General features: G+C 39.9%; 2 long non-coding RNA genes across 2 annotated transcripts in view; one reads left to right on the top strand and one right to left on the bottom strand.

Moving 5' to 3' along the window:
- The window catches only part of LOC145423571 (uncharacterized), a 71086-nt gene that overhangs the window by 26650 nt on the left and 27214 nt on the right, over nucleotides 1-17222 (top strand). The window lies entirely within an intron of this gene.
- On the bottom strand, nucleotides 6778-9133 carry LOC145423577 (uncharacterized). Its single transcript, XR_013904627.1, has 2 exons — nucleotides 7409-9133; nucleotides 6778-7026 (listed from the first exon to the last, which is right to left on the bottom strand). It is a non-coding gene; the product is annotated as an uncharacterized LOC145423577 (long non-coding RNA).

Genomic DNA, 17222 nt, shown 5'->3' with positions numbered 1-17222 from the left:
CGTTGCCCAGAAAATGTTTCTGCCTGTCGATGCATCCCATAGACGATCAGTGGCCTCATTGCAGCATCTGTACACTCCAGCAAGAACAATGAAAGCATCCAGGTATTCCTCATCATGTCGCCATGGACTTTTTTTCCTTCAAGGTTTATCATAGTAATGATGATTCTTTCTAGTGACAATGGCATAAATATCTCAAAACATCTCTTGATGTCACTGACTTTGGTCAGAGCAAACCTTGTGATTCCAGGGGTCATTTTGATGACATTTGCAGCAGCTGCCCTGCCATGTACATCATGAGGTACTGAGCTCCAAAAGATCTTACCATTTTTGGACTTGAATCTTTCAGCAGGAGTAGCTTCAGCACCAGCGACCTCCACCTCTGATGAGATGTGTCTGTGTCTTCTGGATGATAGTCCACATTGTCTTCCTCCTTAGAAACCTGCCCATCTGAATCGCTATGCTGCTCTGTGTCCTCTCCTTCATTTTCACCAAAAATATGATCCAGAACTTAGCTCACTGTGAATCTTCTTCTCATTTTTTGTATGCTGCAAATTGTAAATGTGCACTCTGGAAGTCAAATGGCCACTCAAATAGTGAATTCACCTCACATGCCCGTGTTTATTTTGTTTTGTTTTTGTGCAGGTATACTGCAAAAAACATGCAAAATAAGAATCCCCTAAAGCTCATATGATTAGGAGAGGTGCTTGCTGTAAGTGTTTTAGCTGACAGTGCACTTATGATTTCAGTTTTGGCTTTAATTATTGCTTTACACTCATTTTTTTTTTTTTTTTTTTTTTAATGACATCAGAAACAGCAGTATGCGACATTACGTGATGGCAGAGCTTCAGTTCATCCTTTGTCATTTTTTTTTTTTTTTTTTTTTTAATAAATAGGACAGGGGGAATGAATGAGAGAAAGAGGGGGAGAGAAAGAAAGAAAACCAAAGGGGAGAAGAGACTGTGAGAAGGGGGGGGGAAGAGAGAGAGAAAAAAAAAAAAGAACTCCTGGGTCACCTGTATGGAGAAAAAAAAAAAAACAAACAAAAAAAACAAACAGAGGAGACAGCAAACAACAAAGAGCAACATAATAATAGAGAAAACAAAGCACCATCACAATAAACTAGCTAGCCATAGATATCAATATTTACTAAATAATAAACGATATTGTGCAGCACGCAAGATAGACAGCGCACAGTGTGCTTTGAGGTAGCAGCCAAGAAAGCTTTAGTCCGCGTCTGTGAATACCCATGTGTGCATACCTGTGTGGATCAGCATGCTTGCATTCCAAAGGTTTCTCCATGTAATGATCTGCTAGGGAGTGTGGGGGGGCCACAGCCCCGTCCTCCAGGGTGTGAAGTGGGTATGGAGGAGATCAAAACTCCAGACATCCAGAGGCCCCCAGAATACAAGAGACCATGGAAGACCAACAGAGGGGCAGCTGCGCCACTGTTCCAGTAAGAGCTGAGGAGAGTCCCAGATGAGGGCTCGCCCAGCAGCCGCGGAGCAGAAGTCAGGGGGAGTTGCAGTGACGCGCCCGTGAGCTCCGCCGGCCCCCAGCTGCGCCTGAGTGACCGAGCCCCAGGCCGAGAGGCCGGGGGCACCCCACCTCCAAAGGGGCCCGAGCGAGCCCCAGGCCCCAGGCCCCGACAAGCGGCCGCCAAGGAGTGTGTACCGGACGCCCACCCCCAGACACAAAGAACCACCAACACACCGACACCTGAGGGAGTCCGCCACCGGCAGGGGAAGTGGTGGTGGGTGGAGATAGGCCTCCAAACCTTGGAGGGCCTGAGGTGTCCCCAGAGAGGTGGCGTCTGATACCCAACCTGACATATAGACACAGACATACAGGCACACACAGACACAAACATCCATTCCCACCCTCATGCTCTCATATGCACTCACTCCACACTCAACCAACGTGGAGACAGACATAAAGAGACGCTGTACACACGATCACACTCCCCAAGCGTACTCTACAAACCGGGTCTAGGTACCCTTGCCCCTGGAGGGGGGAATTGCTTTACACTCATAATATTATACCTGGGTCGAAACCGACCCTAACAACACAAAGGTCATAATTTCAACTAGGGCATTTTATAATTTAGTGAAAATAATTTTTTTTATTTTATTTTGTAGAAATAGAGGTTCCTGACAAAGTCAAAAAGCCTTGATACAATAAACAAATGTATGTGATTTTTTTATGCATTTGAAATTTAAAATGGGTCGGTGCCGACCCTAACACGAGAGGAGGGTTAAAAAAGAAGAAGAAAAGAAATGTTGTACTTGTCTACTCAAACACATGAACAGAGTTTCAGAGAATCTTCACCCTGAAAGAGGTTTTAGAAACCTACCTGTCAGCAAATCAAAGAACCGCTTACATGTAAGCAACAGGACAGAAGAGAAAAGTTACAATTTGCAAAACCTATTTTAGAGTTTTGTAAAACTCAGTACAAAAAAACTTGCAGTGATTCACATTGATGCATGATGCTGACCACAGGATGCAAAAGTTAAACATGACCACAGCGCAGAATCATTCATCTCTGTTTTAATTTGATATTTTTATAACAGGACAACCTGTGAGGCTGGAAAGACTTCGGTTTCGTGCCCTGAACAGGTCACTTTCTGTTTGGTGATGTAGTGTCTGCAGTGTTGGGAAGGTTACTTTTAAAATGTATTCCACTACAGATTACAGATTACATGCCCCAAAATGTATTTTGTAACGTATTCTGAATACTTTGGATTACTTAATATATGATCATGCTTTTTACAACTACATGAATGTACTATTGCTGTGTGATTTATTACTGTTACTGAAGGCTACTCGCCGTACCAATAACAACTCGATTTTTACATCTTAATATAAATGCGTAACAGTAGGTGGACATTAGGTAAGGCTGCACTTTTTGCAGTGATCTGCAAACGCATATATAAAACAGGTCCGCGGCTCCGAACCGTAGTAAAGGGACCTCTGGCTAATCCGTCGGGTTCGTGTCGGGCTCGTAGCTGAAAACTAGCTTTACTTTGTTGTCTGGGTCAAGTTTGTAAGAGACAGAGAGAGGGGTTGAAAGGCTACTCCAGCAGAACTTATTGTTTCGGAGGAAAACACGAACACAGTGTCCAGTCGAGTCTTAACAGCTTACTTCCAGCTGGGCTCGTCAGGCTCTCTGTTTGGCTGCTGTGGTTATTATTATATTTACATGCTTCCAGCTCCCGTTTCTGCTCAGTGACAGCTCGTACTTTTTCTCCCTCTTCGCGCTCACAGACACATACCAGGTACAGCAGTCCATTCTCCCTGCAGCACGGACTACACTGCCCATCAGGCTGCATTCTTTAGGGCGATGCCTGTAACACTCTGCCTGTTGCCTTCATGTTAAATCATTTTTTGAATAATAATTTTTAAATATTTTTAAATATTTCTTCACGTCATAATGCTGGCAGCAAGTAGAGATGACATGGGCCGCAAGATTGAGACACAGACATTAGAGCCTCTTAATGTTTTCTTTGAGTTTCAATCAGCATGGAATTACCATAGAGAGTGCACAGCCTAACATATGAAACAGGAGAAGACGTGTAATCCATTTATTTCAACAAAGTAATTGTAATCTGAATTGATGTGATTAGCAGAGTAATCCAAAGAGTGGGAATGTGCTGGAAATATCTTTTATTTTATGAATTTGTCACATGTTTTAGTAATATCACTTTTGGGTCACTTCAAGGTTCACATGTGGGGAAGATTCAGCTTTTACTCTATTGCACAAAGTCAGGCATCGTGAGAAAGTTGGTGACACCCAGAGGGGGAGAATTCAACAGGTGGTGAAGTCTTTTATTAATCAGGTCTTTGAGGATGTGGGGAAGAGGCAAGGAGCAGTCTCTATGTGACACTGGAAGAGGAGATAAAGTTGTAAACTCTCTCCCTCTCTTGGAGGGGTCAAGGGTGTGAACAACAGCTGTGGAAATGCCTTCTGTTTGACTGTATTTAAAGAGGGCTGCTATTCATCTTTAGAGACACGCATCAGTGCCCCACTGAATGTCCTCTCTCCCTCAACTGCTTGGGAACTAAAAAGGTGTTGGCTCATCGTGTCTGCAGACTTTGTTGATCATATTTCCATGACATTATTCTGCAGTGACAAAGTGAGATATGTCACAACAAAGGAGCGAAAACTGAAAAAGTGTTTGTTTACATTGTTGAGTTAACACCGAATATAAAAGCTTCAGTGCTCCTTGGTACGGATTCTCCATTTTTTTTATTTATTTAAAAGTTTTATAATTACGATTTTGATTATGTCCCCACATTCGGTGTCAATGATGGTGATGATACTGGAGGATAAACGTGAGCTCTAACACATCTGCTCAAATTTACACAGCTTTCACATCACTTCATTGTAGGGGTCGACTTTTTCTTTATTTGTTACCTGTCTATGAATCTACAGTGTTCAGTTGAGTCACATTCCAAATATGCTGTGAAAAACTCTTTTTAAACGAGTCGTGCTGGAGTCAGTCAGATGATTTCCATAGAGGCACTTTGCATCAGCAGCACCATGCTCCAGTGCTCTGGGAGAGTTTATAGTCCTGAGAGTTGAACACTGGATGACTGACAGCTGTCCTTCATCACAACAGAAGCCACAGAAATCCTCCTCATCAAAAACATGACTTTGATCTGCGTCCTCATCTGGACTCTCCTCTGCTGCTGCTTCACAGGTAAAGTCCAGAGAATCAAACTCCTCTCCTCTATCAACATCTGTCCCTCTGAAATGAAGCCCACAAAACCATGAAGCTGCTTTATGTTTTTGTCTCTGTGTCCTCAGAGTCCAGAGGACAATATACAGTGACTCAGCCTGGAGCAGTGAACTCTGCTGTGGGAGGATCTGTGAGCATCAAGTGTACGACCAGTCAGAATGTTTATAACAACAACTATATGTTCTGGTACCAACAGAAAGATGGAGGAGTTCCTAAACTGCTCATTAAGCATGCTAGCACTCGAGTATCAGGGATTCCAGCTCGTTTTACAGGCAGTGGATCAAACTCTGACTTCACTCTGACCATCAGTGGAGTCCAGGCTGAAGATGCAGCAGTTTATTACTGTCAGAGTTTTCACTATCCCAACAGTCAGGATGTGTTCACACAGTGAAAAACAGTCGTACAAAAACCTCCCTCAGTCAGACTGAACAGAAACTGAAGTGACTGCTGCAGCTGGAAGATACTGCAGAGACTGATACAGTTCACTGAGGACACACACACACACACACACACACACACACACACACACACACACACAAATAAATGCTTTTTATACCTTAGTGAGGACATCTAGTTGACATAATGCTTTCCCCAGCCTCTTACCCTAACCTTAAAAATGAATCCTGAAACTATTTTCAAACTTGAACATTGTTAAAATGATTTGGTCGATGCTTCATCTTTCACTTTGTTATTCTCCTGGTGTTTCATTTGTTCAACTGTGATGCTAAAGTTCAAAAAACAAATCCAAGAATTGTTTCCAGTTAAGCTAAGCAGTGGCTTCATGTTCTAATTATCTTTAACATTACAGGGCTCTAGAATAACTTTTTGCCTTGGTTGCACTGGTGCGCCACTTTTTCAACCGCATCGCTTAACACCGCGGTTTTACATGTGCCCTTTTTTGGGGGGAAATTGCTGTCCATACAGACAATATTGATTTGTAAATGATTAACTAACAATCTTGTTCTTGTGCTTAAAGTGCTTTGGCACTCTTTGCCCATAAGAATGCAGAGATGGCACCGGGTGTTATGGCACGCCGTCTTTCTCTCGGTTCTGCAATGTTTGTGTATTATGTTCTTAGTGGTGTCCCTGCTAGCTTGGAAAACCCACTTCCTGTTGGTGTATGAGCGACAGACGCTTTTTAACATCCGTGACTCACTGCTGATGCTCCACAGTGTTAGCGAGCGATCTGGATGAATCCCGCCACCGTGCCGGAGGAGCAGCTTCACCGCGATCGCTGCTCTGCGCTTCCACAGGCCCCGCTGGTTTAGAAACTTATTCCCGTTAACGACAAGGAAGCAAGATGAACAGCAATTTTACTTGCTAGCAAGGGAGGCTGGTTGGAACCAGGCTCTTGGAGCTAAACGCTCCTCACCTGTCTGCTAGCGAGCATCAAGTAAACAGCCTTCCTTGCAGCTTTTTATTCTGAGAACACAAACACCACTCGTTGTAAAAACCCCCCTATGGTCACAAAAGGTTGAAACACTGCGCATGTGTGTCTGTGTGTGTGTGTGTGTGTGTGTGTGTGTGTGTGTGTGTGTGTGTGTGTGTGTGTGTGTGTGTGCGAGTATGTGTGTTTGTGTGTATGTGAGTGTGTATGTTTGTTTGGTGGTGTGTTTGTGTGACCTCCTGCTTATCAAAAGGGTCATAAAAGCAGGAAGCTTACTAACCAAGAAAACAGAACCCTCACATAGGATGTCCCTATAATGAAACACTACACAGCAAATCCAGCATGTCCAAATTAACACTGTCGGATTTGATTTCAACACTATTAAAGTGTCTATATGGGTCCACACCAGAGAGTGTTAATTTAACTCTTTTTGGAGAGTTGGTACGTTAACTCTTATTTAGTGTTAAACACCAAATCTGTCTGGAGTTGATAATTTAACACTTAGTGTTAAGAGTTTATATATTAACTCTCAAAGAGTATTTTAGTTTAACTACGTAAGAGTTATCTTCTAATTCATTCTAAAAAGCGGGAATTTTACTGTTCTGAACTTCTAGAAATTTCTTTTGGAAATAAACATTTACTAAAAAGATGCAATGGTTTTTGAAAAACATTTATTCTGAACTGTGCACCACAATTTCAAAACATTTTCTGAAAGATGTAACAGTATACATGTTCTCACTTTCATTAGAATTTTGTTTATCAAAAGGTCTGACATGGTAAATGCAAATAACAGCATTCTCATCACTTATTTCTTCAATACAATATGCATGTCCTTCATTCATCCCTTTGTGGAACTTCAACACACTTCTGCTCTCCCCCATATTCCATCTTCACAAGCATATCCTGTGTGGAGATTGAATAAAAATTAGTTGACACTAATGCTAACGTAGAATCCAGTCAGGACGTCTGCTACTGCTGTTTGCTCGTTTTGTTTTTTTTTTTATGGGCGATTGTTTTCAGGCTTCATGTAGCACCATTATACCAACATTTCACATTCTAGACATTGTTTTAGGTGTATTTGACCAAAAGTTTGACTGAAAATTCACATGCAAGCTTTTTTTCAAGGCTGTGGTATTTATACCTTTCAGCTAGCTAAAACAGAATGTTATGCTATCACCGAGCAACATGGCTAATGCCTTTCACACAGCTTCGTCTCAACTCCAAAGAGCCACAGAAGTAAAAGCTCATGATAATAATTGAAACAATCTTTGAAAAAATGACTTACCAAGCATGGCAAACAACTCAAATATGTAGAGCAAAATGTTCCGAAACGGCTTCACTTCAGCTTCGATTGGAGCCGTGCTGGGGGCGGAGTCTGTGAATTTACTCTGTTGGTGTCATAGCCCCTGTAGGAGTTCAGAGTTAAGAGGTCAAGAGTTAATGTTTCCATTGTAACACCTCCAGATTTGACAGAGAAACACTCATTTTTAACACTTGATTTTAACTACTATCATTTTACACCTCAGAGTTACATTAAAAGAATGTGACTCTGCTTAGAGTAGAATTAACTCTACTTTTGCAAGAAGACTATTAACACCAAAACATTTAACACTTTTGAATTTGCTGTGTACAGCCTCCCCCACCAACAAACAGGCTGGAGAGGTGGTCAGAGACAAAGGAATGTCTTTGACCATGCTGCTTGAACTAAGTCTTACATATTTAAGTAACACAATGACAACATTTAACAATTTGACTCCAACAGTCCCCCCTTTTTGTCAACTTTGTACTTAAATTTCCACTTATGCACCCTTGTGTTTGACAGTTCAGTATAGGCTTCATTCACACACAGCTCCTCACATCATTCACTTCCTACTGCTGCAAAAGTTCACAGTTAATACATGTACGAAACGTGCTTAGCAATTATCCTACTTCTCATTCATCTCACACACAGGAAACTACATCCTGCAAGGAAACAAATGAATGTCAACAGTCAAAAACAAGAATCAACGTTCTCAAAAGAATATGCACTACAATCCAAATGTATGCAGACATAGGCATTCAAACACATCCGTTGGTTTTTGGTTTGTCCATGTGGCTTCCAGCTATCTTCAAAGCTGTAGCCTGGTCAACACTCCTCTTTATGACCCCTTTCAAACCCCCAAATCTTCTCACTGTAGACACCCTGTGGGGTGATCGAGTCACCTGGTGAATCATCTGCATTTACAACTCCTCTCCTTTCCTGTTGTCACTGCAGAAAAAGTTTTTTAAAGGAAATTGGATCAAGTTGTTTATGATCTTCTCCCCCCTTTTTGAGTCATGTCCACCCATGGCTCAAAACTCCAACCAACTTATATAAGTGTACATGATGTAAATGTAAACAAAAGAAAGCCCCTTTGACTGTCTGGCTTTTTCTTCATAATGATAGCCATATTAGGACACATAAAGGCAATGGTTATATATCTATATATTTTAGCACAAATGACAATATAAAAAATATCAATCCTAACAATGTCCATGTGTCAAAGTAACTGAGAATAAAAAACAGAAACATGAAGGAGATATTCCTGGCCTGGCTTTTTATAGCAGATAATCTTAAAACTATTTTGCAATTTTGCATAATTTTAAAAAGTTTACATTTCTTCAGTATTGAACAGCAGAAAATAGGCTTTCTTGTCCGAGGTCATTGAAGTAAAAGAAAAAAAGAAAAAAACACAGAGGCTGACAGAGCTGCAAACAACGGTAGACTGGTGGGTAATAAGCGAAGGAATAATGCAGAAAACAGAGATTTGAGACGGGAAACTGTTCTTGAAGTACAGAGAGAGAGAGAGCTGTGCATGAAGTGTGATTTTTATCTTGGTGGAAACAAAACAGTAAAGTAAGAGGGAATTCATGACGATGTTTATCAGATGTGAAGCATAGTTTGTTGCTTCTTTTGCTGCTGGTTCAGTCAATTTTGCTTGGAGAGAGACAAAACCTGCAGCTCAGAATCAGCACAAAAAAGACGTAAACAGCGCGGACCCGACGCATCAGAATCAGTGAGCTGTCGGCTTTCAGCCCGATGGCGTGTCCGTCTACGTGCCGTCGTGTGAGAAAGCAGAGAAAGCTGATTCTGATGCGTCGGGTCCCTCTGTGTGTTTACGCTGTGTGTCTTTGTGTGGAATCCGTTTACCTGCTCTCATTTACTGTTTGGTGGTTGATAAAATACTTTTGTGATCTTTAACCTGAGATTCCGGTGTTTCTGGGAAAATAGATTTATGTTTAAAACTCGATTTAGGATTTAATGAATCAATGTCGCTTTATTCAAGCTACTCACCTCTCTCTATCTGCCTGTACTTTCAAACGTACAGACGGACTACATGAATATCTGAACTACGACCAATCAGAGAGGTCCCACCCCTGATTATCTCTGATTGGTTTAGACCACGATAGGAGCATAATGTGTGTCGGTTGTTGACCACAGGGAGAGTTTCAGAGTTGCAGAGAGTATTTTATTTATTTATTTTTTACTCGAATAGTTGGTCGTACCGCTGCGACCTGAGATTATTTTTAATCGCACTTGCGACCAAATTGGTTGCACTCTACAGCCCTGCATTACATTTAATTTTTCTAACTTAGCTTTGCTCCAGTGGTAATTAGAGTGAAAGGACTTGAAAATCAAAGTTTTACTCGTCTCTGTAAAACAAATTATTCATACCACCTTTACTTAACAGGAGCTTTACTCTGATAGTTTTAATACATTCTTCTATATTTAGTATGGTTTTAATATTTTCGTATTTTAAATTACGCAGGATATATGATAAAACAATAATTTACTTGCAAAGAGTTTTAATTTCTACACAAATACTTTCATTATGTGGAAAAAAGGTATTTGAGATGGAATTGTTTTATTTGATCTGAGAACAAAAAGAAATTGTTCATTGTTAATATATTTAGATCATATAAACAATATACAGGTACATTTAGCAAAGAAAGTAAGAGAGAAAAAATACTACAGACGGGCATCTGAGGGTGAGGGGAGCGTGCCAAGCTCCAATCGACAGCACAGTCGAGTTCAATGATGGCATCATGATTCTGTGAGCAGCACAGAAACCAGAAGCTAGGGTGGTGATGGGGAATGACCGACGGCAATTTCCTATGAACATCACCTAATGCTGTGTCACTGTGCTAAGCATACTTTGACAATCTGAAGAGGGTCTTCCTTTGTGTCATTGTTGTTGTCATTTGCATCATGACCACTTCTACAAGACTGCTAAAGTGATTCAACAGGTGGGATCATAACAGCAGTAAAACAACTGGATCCAATACCCTTTCCGAGAAAGGTTTTCTGCAGAGATAAAAAGGACAATAGAGGAGTCATAAGTATTCCCCCCACAGGAAGAATGCCTGAAGTGAGGCGATGAGGGTTGATAGAGGCCATAAAAAAGGGGCTCTATCATATAATCATATATGCTTAGAGGTATCAATTGTATAATGATAGAGGTCTGATCCTTGGTAGTCTGCAAAGACTATTCCAGAGTGTTCTGGCATGCACACACATCCTAAGGTCATGAGTGAGGTTGTACCTTCTTTATATAGTATGGGAGGACACCTACTCTGTATCTGTTTAAGTATAAGAGCCTTTTGTTTAGGTGGACCGCTGGACTCCTGGCACCAGCTTTTAAGGAGACGTTCACAGGGCCATATCTTGATACACACATACACACACACACATACATACAGTGCCTTGTCTTTGTAACCAAGGGGGTTTTACGAGGGGAGGTACTATTGTATTGTGTGAACTGTTTTCCCAATAGCAAGCGGAGGCCGTCGTTGGGGTCATTTTGTGGTAGACACCGACGAGGCCTCCATTGCAAATAAATCGATCGATCGCTGACTGTCTCGTTTTCTTCATGATGAATTAGTCTCTAAACCAGCGGGGCTTGTGGAAACACAGACCCAACAACACCCAGATAGAAGACTAGTACTAGAAAAATTTGCATTTCCTGCGAAAATGCAGTGTGGATGCTTTAAAGCTGAAGCTGTATGCAAAAACTAGCTGAAAAAGTTGAAAAGTTTCAGAAATTGTAAAAACTTTGCAGAAGCAAAGGAACTTTGCTAAAATGTAATAACTTAGCAGAACTGCAATATCTTAGAGGAAACATAATACTTTAATACAATAGCATAGCAGAACTTAGCAGAAATATTGTAACTTACCAGAAACATGACAACTTCTCAAAAATATAAGAATTTAGGAGAAATAATATAAGATAACAGAAAGAATATATTTAGCCAAAAATACTTAAACATTACAGAAACACTATGATTTAGAAAAATAGTACAACATAGCAGAAATACTGTGATTTACCAGAGACACTGTGATGAACTATGAATATTGTAATTTTAAATTAATACTATGTTTTAGCACAAATACTATAATTTGGCAGAAATACTATCATTTGGCAGAAATACTATGATTCAGCACAAATACTCTGGTTTAGCACAAATATTATAAGATAGCAGAAATGCTATATTTAGAAAGAAAAATATAATATAGTAGAAATAGTATGATTTAGCAGAAATACTACAATATAGCATAATAACAATGATTTAGAACAAATACTATGATTGAGCAGAATAGTTATAACTTAAGTGAAAATACTGGAAAACTAAAATGACAAGCTGAGAAAAAAACAGAACATGGTTAAGCTGTCTCAAAACTAATTATTGTTCAACTGTGGGGAAAAAAAGAAATGCAAATAAATAAATACAGAAATGTAAAGAGAGAGACACACACACAGGGTCTATGCAAGTCAAACAATGAGATGCTGCCCTAAAGAGGGTCTTTCTCTCTCTCTGTCTCTCTCTCTCTGTCTCTGTCTCTCTCTCTCTGTCTCTGTCTCTCTGTCTCTGTCCCTCTCTCTCTCTCTCTCTCTCTCACACACACACACACACACACACACACACACACAGGGAGAGAAGCAAGTTTCTAGGTCAGTCAAGCAGCCTGGGAGCTGATAAATTTGAATCCACCAATCAGAGAGGCTGTGTACTTTTCCCGCCAAAACAGGTGCACACACGCAGCACAGAGATAGGATTTTTGTAGTCTATTTCTCATAGTGAGGATTCCCCTCAAACAAATGACCATAATTTCCTAACCGTAGGGGCAAGAACGGTCATTTTTACACCGTTTTGTTCAGAAGAGATGGGGGAATCGTCAAGTGTTGACAATTTATCATTAAAATATGAATTTTTAGAGATATATGACATGGATGACGGGTTGGTTTAGAAGCCACGAAGGCCCCAACATGCAAATTTGAATGCCTCAGCCCACATATATGATTGGCTGGCTGGGAAGCCGTGGAGGCCCTGATATGTAAATTTGAATGTCTCAGGCCTCACAGAGGATTGGCTGCCTGGGGACCTGGCAGTAATATTTGGAAATAGTATGATTATAATATACCGTAGGGGCTAGAACGGTCATTCTTACACCGTTTTGTTCAAAAGAGATGGGGGAATCTTAAAGTGTTGACAATTTATCATTAAAATATGAATTATTAAAGATATTTGACTTCTAATGCACCATAACTGAGTAGAGCAAAGCAAAAACTGCCTTGACTTGCCCTCAAACAACGCTTTCTAACTCTAAATCTATTTGGAGTATCAATATCATTCTTTCACCGTAAGAGACAGCAGGCTTTGGTGAACAATCAAGAAATTTTCAGGTATCTGTTGAAATCCATTAAAAAGATATGACGAGAGAAAAAAGTGGTTCATTTCCAGAGTTTGAAATCTGAAGAAATCTGAGCAAAGGACAAATTTCCTACCCTCAAACAAGTCTAACTCATTTCAGAACGGTAATAGGTGAGAAAATAATTCTTGAATTGTGAGCGTCAGGAGTGTCTGAAGATATACTGGGACAAGCCTCATGTCTTAACTTTGCTTTGTTAAGGAGGTATGACGATTCGAATATGCCTCTCATTACAGAAATCAAGCGGTGATTTTGAACAAGCTCTCCATTGACTTTCTATGGAGAGTTTTGCGACTTTGTGTTGGTCTGAGGAGATTTGCCAAAATTCTATAAGTCCCACAACAATGATAGTGACATTTTCGGAAAGCCAGCAAAAATACCTACGTTTTGATGTATAATTTGTGGAAGTTGAGTGAAAATTGAGCAAGTAGCAAGAAGTTGTTCGGACATGAAGAGAAGACTGCAAAACCTTCAGTGGCACACTGGAAGCCAAGTGCATAGCAACCGTAACAACGTATGTATTTTGTGAAAAATCACAATTTTGCAACTGAAAACTTTAAGAGGCATAAAAGTAAAACGGTAAAAGATTTGAAAAAGCTGATTTATACCTGAATAGCCCAATAATTTGAGAACATTTTAAAGTTTGAATGGTTGTTCTATGTGAAAATATGAGGAAGTAGTTAAGTTTCAAAAACAAGCAAATTTTAGCAGAATTGCAGAAGTTTCCCATTCATTTCAATGGGACAAATTAAGCTTAATATTTTAAAAAGTATAATAGTGAAAAATACCAAAAGACATAGCACACATTAGCAGAAATAGCAGAATAGTTTAAAATTTGAACGGTGAAAGTCGGCTGAAAATTGCGGAAGTAGTTAAGTGCCAAAAAGTGTACGGAAGTCCCAAGAGGAACTCAATAGTGTGGATGCTTAAAGCATCCACACAATAACTGACTGCGAACCTTCACAGATCTATTTTCAAGCTGAGCTCAAAGGTCATAGCCAAGCTTTTTTCAATACACTGCTCAGCTTTCTTTATCATAATCGTACACATCATGGTTTTGGGAGCTTCATTTCAGAGAAATAATTTTTGCAAGATGAGAGATGAGAGCAAAAAATTATGGTATTTGTTGAAGAGATATACAGTGTGTGTGTGTGTGCGTGTGTGTGTGTGTGTGTGTCCTCAGTGAACTGTATCAGTCTCTGCAGTATCTTCCAGCTGCAGCAGTCACTTCAGTTTCTGTTCAGTCTGACTGAGGGAGGTTTTTGTACGACTGTTTTTCACTGTGTGAACACCCACTGACTGTTAGGATAGTGAAGACTCTGACAGTAATAAACTGCTGCATCTTCAGCCTGGACTCCACTGATGGTCAGAGTGAAGTCAGAGTTTGATCCACTGCCTGTAAAACGAGCTGGAATCCCTGATACTCGAGTGCTAGCAACATAAATGAGCAGTTTAGGAACTCCTCCATCTTTCTGTTGGTACCAGGCTAAATGGTTGTTGTTATAAACATTCTGACTGGTCCTACACTTGATGCTCACAGATCCTCCCACAGCAGAGCTCACTGCTCCAGGCTGAGTAACTGTGTATTGTCCTCTGGACTCTGAGGACACAGAGACAAAAACATAAAGCAGCTTCATGGTTTTGTGGGCTTCATTTCAGAGGGACAGATGTTGATAGAGGAGAGGAGTTTGATTCTCTGGACTTTACCTGTGAAGCAGCAGCAGAGGAGAGTCCAGATGAGGACGCAGATCAAAGTCATGTTTTTGATGAGGAGGATTTCTGTGGCTTCTGTTGTGATGAAGGACAGCTGTCAGTCATCCAGTGTTCAACTCTCAGGACTATAAACTCTCCCAGAGCACTGGAGCATGGTGCTGCTGATGCAAAGTGCCTCTCTATGGAAATCATCTGACTGACAGAAACATGCAAGTTAGAATAGAATAGAAAGCCTTTTTTTGTCACTATAAAGTTGTACAAAGAGATACAGAGAAAATGAGACAAAGACACAAAGTTGCAGGGGAAAAGTGCCAGAAACACATTATATTAGATTAATATTTCAAACATGACAAAATGCTGATCTTACAGCAGCAAAATGTTTGTATCTCTACAGTTTAAACATTTCTTATGCACAGAGTGGATAGTCAAAAAAATTGAATCATCACAAATACATTATTTTATATTTATTACTATTACTTACTTTTTAGTCTCATTTTATTCTCATTGTCACGGTTTCTGAGGCAAGCTGCATGGTGTTATGAATGAAGGACCCAAGATTCAGGCACAGGCTGTGATGCGAGTGAGCTTTTATTCCAACAGGTGAAAACACACAAAAAAAGTGAGGATGGCGAAGATAGAACTAAGGCTACGTTCACACTGCAGGCGAAAGCTCATCAAATCCGATTTTTTTGACCCTGTCTGCTGACAGATGGAGAGAATAGTCAGACTGTTCCCTGTTTGTGAAGGACTGCTAGGAAAGTTTAACATAACTAACTGTCTGTGCTGAATCAGTCTTATTAGGTAATGTTCAAATAATTTCATCATCCCAGTGTTTTCAGTGTGGGAGAAAGTACTCAGGCCTTCAAGTTACACACTGTGAAAGGCAGCAACAAGTTTAATGTTCAGAAACCTAAAGTATGTAAAAATAAATGTTTGTTTCAGTTCTATGAAGCTTTGAGTATTTTGGATCAGTAGCTGCTGTGTTTGTTGCATCATATTGCTGTAATTGTTTATATGCTCTATACAGTATATTCTGAGCTAAGTTGATCTATAGTGTTACATCATATTCTATAAGGATGTTATGTGTTTGTTTACTTTCTGCCCAGTTTGACCCATTTAGCAGAAGTCAGGCTGTTTAAGGCTCTGATATCTATTCTGTATGACTTAAAGCAGTTATGACATGGTCTGATTTTCTCACCCAATAAAGGAATATTTCATATATCAATCTACTCTTCATTCTATCAGACACAGTTTTCACAGCTCGTACATTTTCTTTTTACACATGTATGTAAGCATTGAGCCAAATTTAATAATGCCAACATATTAAACGAACAATATTTGTCTCTTATGTATAATACATCTGTATATACACTTTTGAGTGAAGATTTAAGGTGATAGGAAATATAAATAACTGCAACTTGAATCTTACAAGTTCAAGCTCACTGCTGTAATATATGTATATATATATACACACACACACATATATATATATATATATATATATATATATATATATATATATATTTCCAGTCCTCAGATACTCAACTAATCAAAGTGATGTCATGACAAAAATGAATGACCAACAAGACATTTTTTCTCCTTCATTTCTGTCACACAAAGCTGTATGAAATGTTTCTCGCGGTTAGTATCATGGTTGCTAGGCAACCTGAACAGCGCGACGCAGGCTAGACCGTCCCATTTCACAAGCCTCTCACTTCCGCACTTCTCGTACTCATAGTACGCACCGTAGTGCACGTACTTCAAGCGTGCAGACCCTGAATTGGGACACAGCCACGGGCTTTACACAGAGACCTGACTGAACTGGAATAGAGGGAGCATGGGAACCAAACCTAGGAACTAGAAATCATAGCAAAAGACATAACCAGAATAACCTAAAGCATAAGATAATAATAATTAACACAAAGCACTGGGTCACATGACCCAGGACCATGACACTTATAGCACTAGAATTAAATAATAAGGGAAGGATTCTGGATCAGCATCATGATGAAAACTTGTGGCCGTAGTATATACAGTATTCTGGAGAAGGTATAAAATGTCACCGTATGTGTGTGTGTGTGTTTTATGTGTATGGATTTTTTAAATTATTACGCATCATATATTACTGTCTATTAAACCTGATTTTTTCATCCCCATGATAGAACAGAGAAAACCCAACTCAGGAGTGGTCCAAACATTTATAATTCTTTATTCAATCATCTTCCAGAAGAGAGAGACCCCACACAGCCCAAAAGCCAGTTGCAAAATCTCTAGAAGCCAACAATGTGTCTCATATAGGTGTTATTTTGGTCCTTTCCACGTCACACATAGTTTCGATAAAAACAACTCCTTCTGTGTTACTAGTTCCGCTTTTTCTGTCTGGTTTCCTGTATTTTATTAATATGCCTCTGCAGCTCTGCACTAAACTTCCTGTTTCGTAACTTCCCCTTACTGAAGCCTCGGTTGCTAAGGCGACCTGTCACCCTCTGACCTAATTCTCTCTCACAGCTGGCCTTGCTTTATAAAAGACTTTATTAAAAAGTACAAAAAACAATATAATCAGAAAATAAGCACTAATAACATATATTTATTCTGCAACATGTCCAAACATGTCTTGTAAGGACATGAGGAGGAAACAGTGACAAAGGGAGCTGTGTGA

Source organism: Astatotilapia calliptera, chromosome 22 (genome assembly GCF_964374335.1).
Source record: "Astatotilapia calliptera chromosome 22, fAstCal68.1, whole genome shotgun sequence".
Lineage (NCBI taxonomy): Eukaryota > Metazoa > Chordata > Actinopteri > Cichliformes > Cichlidae > Astatotilapia > Astatotilapia calliptera.
This window is presented reverse-complemented; position numbering and strand designations above follow the sequence as displayed.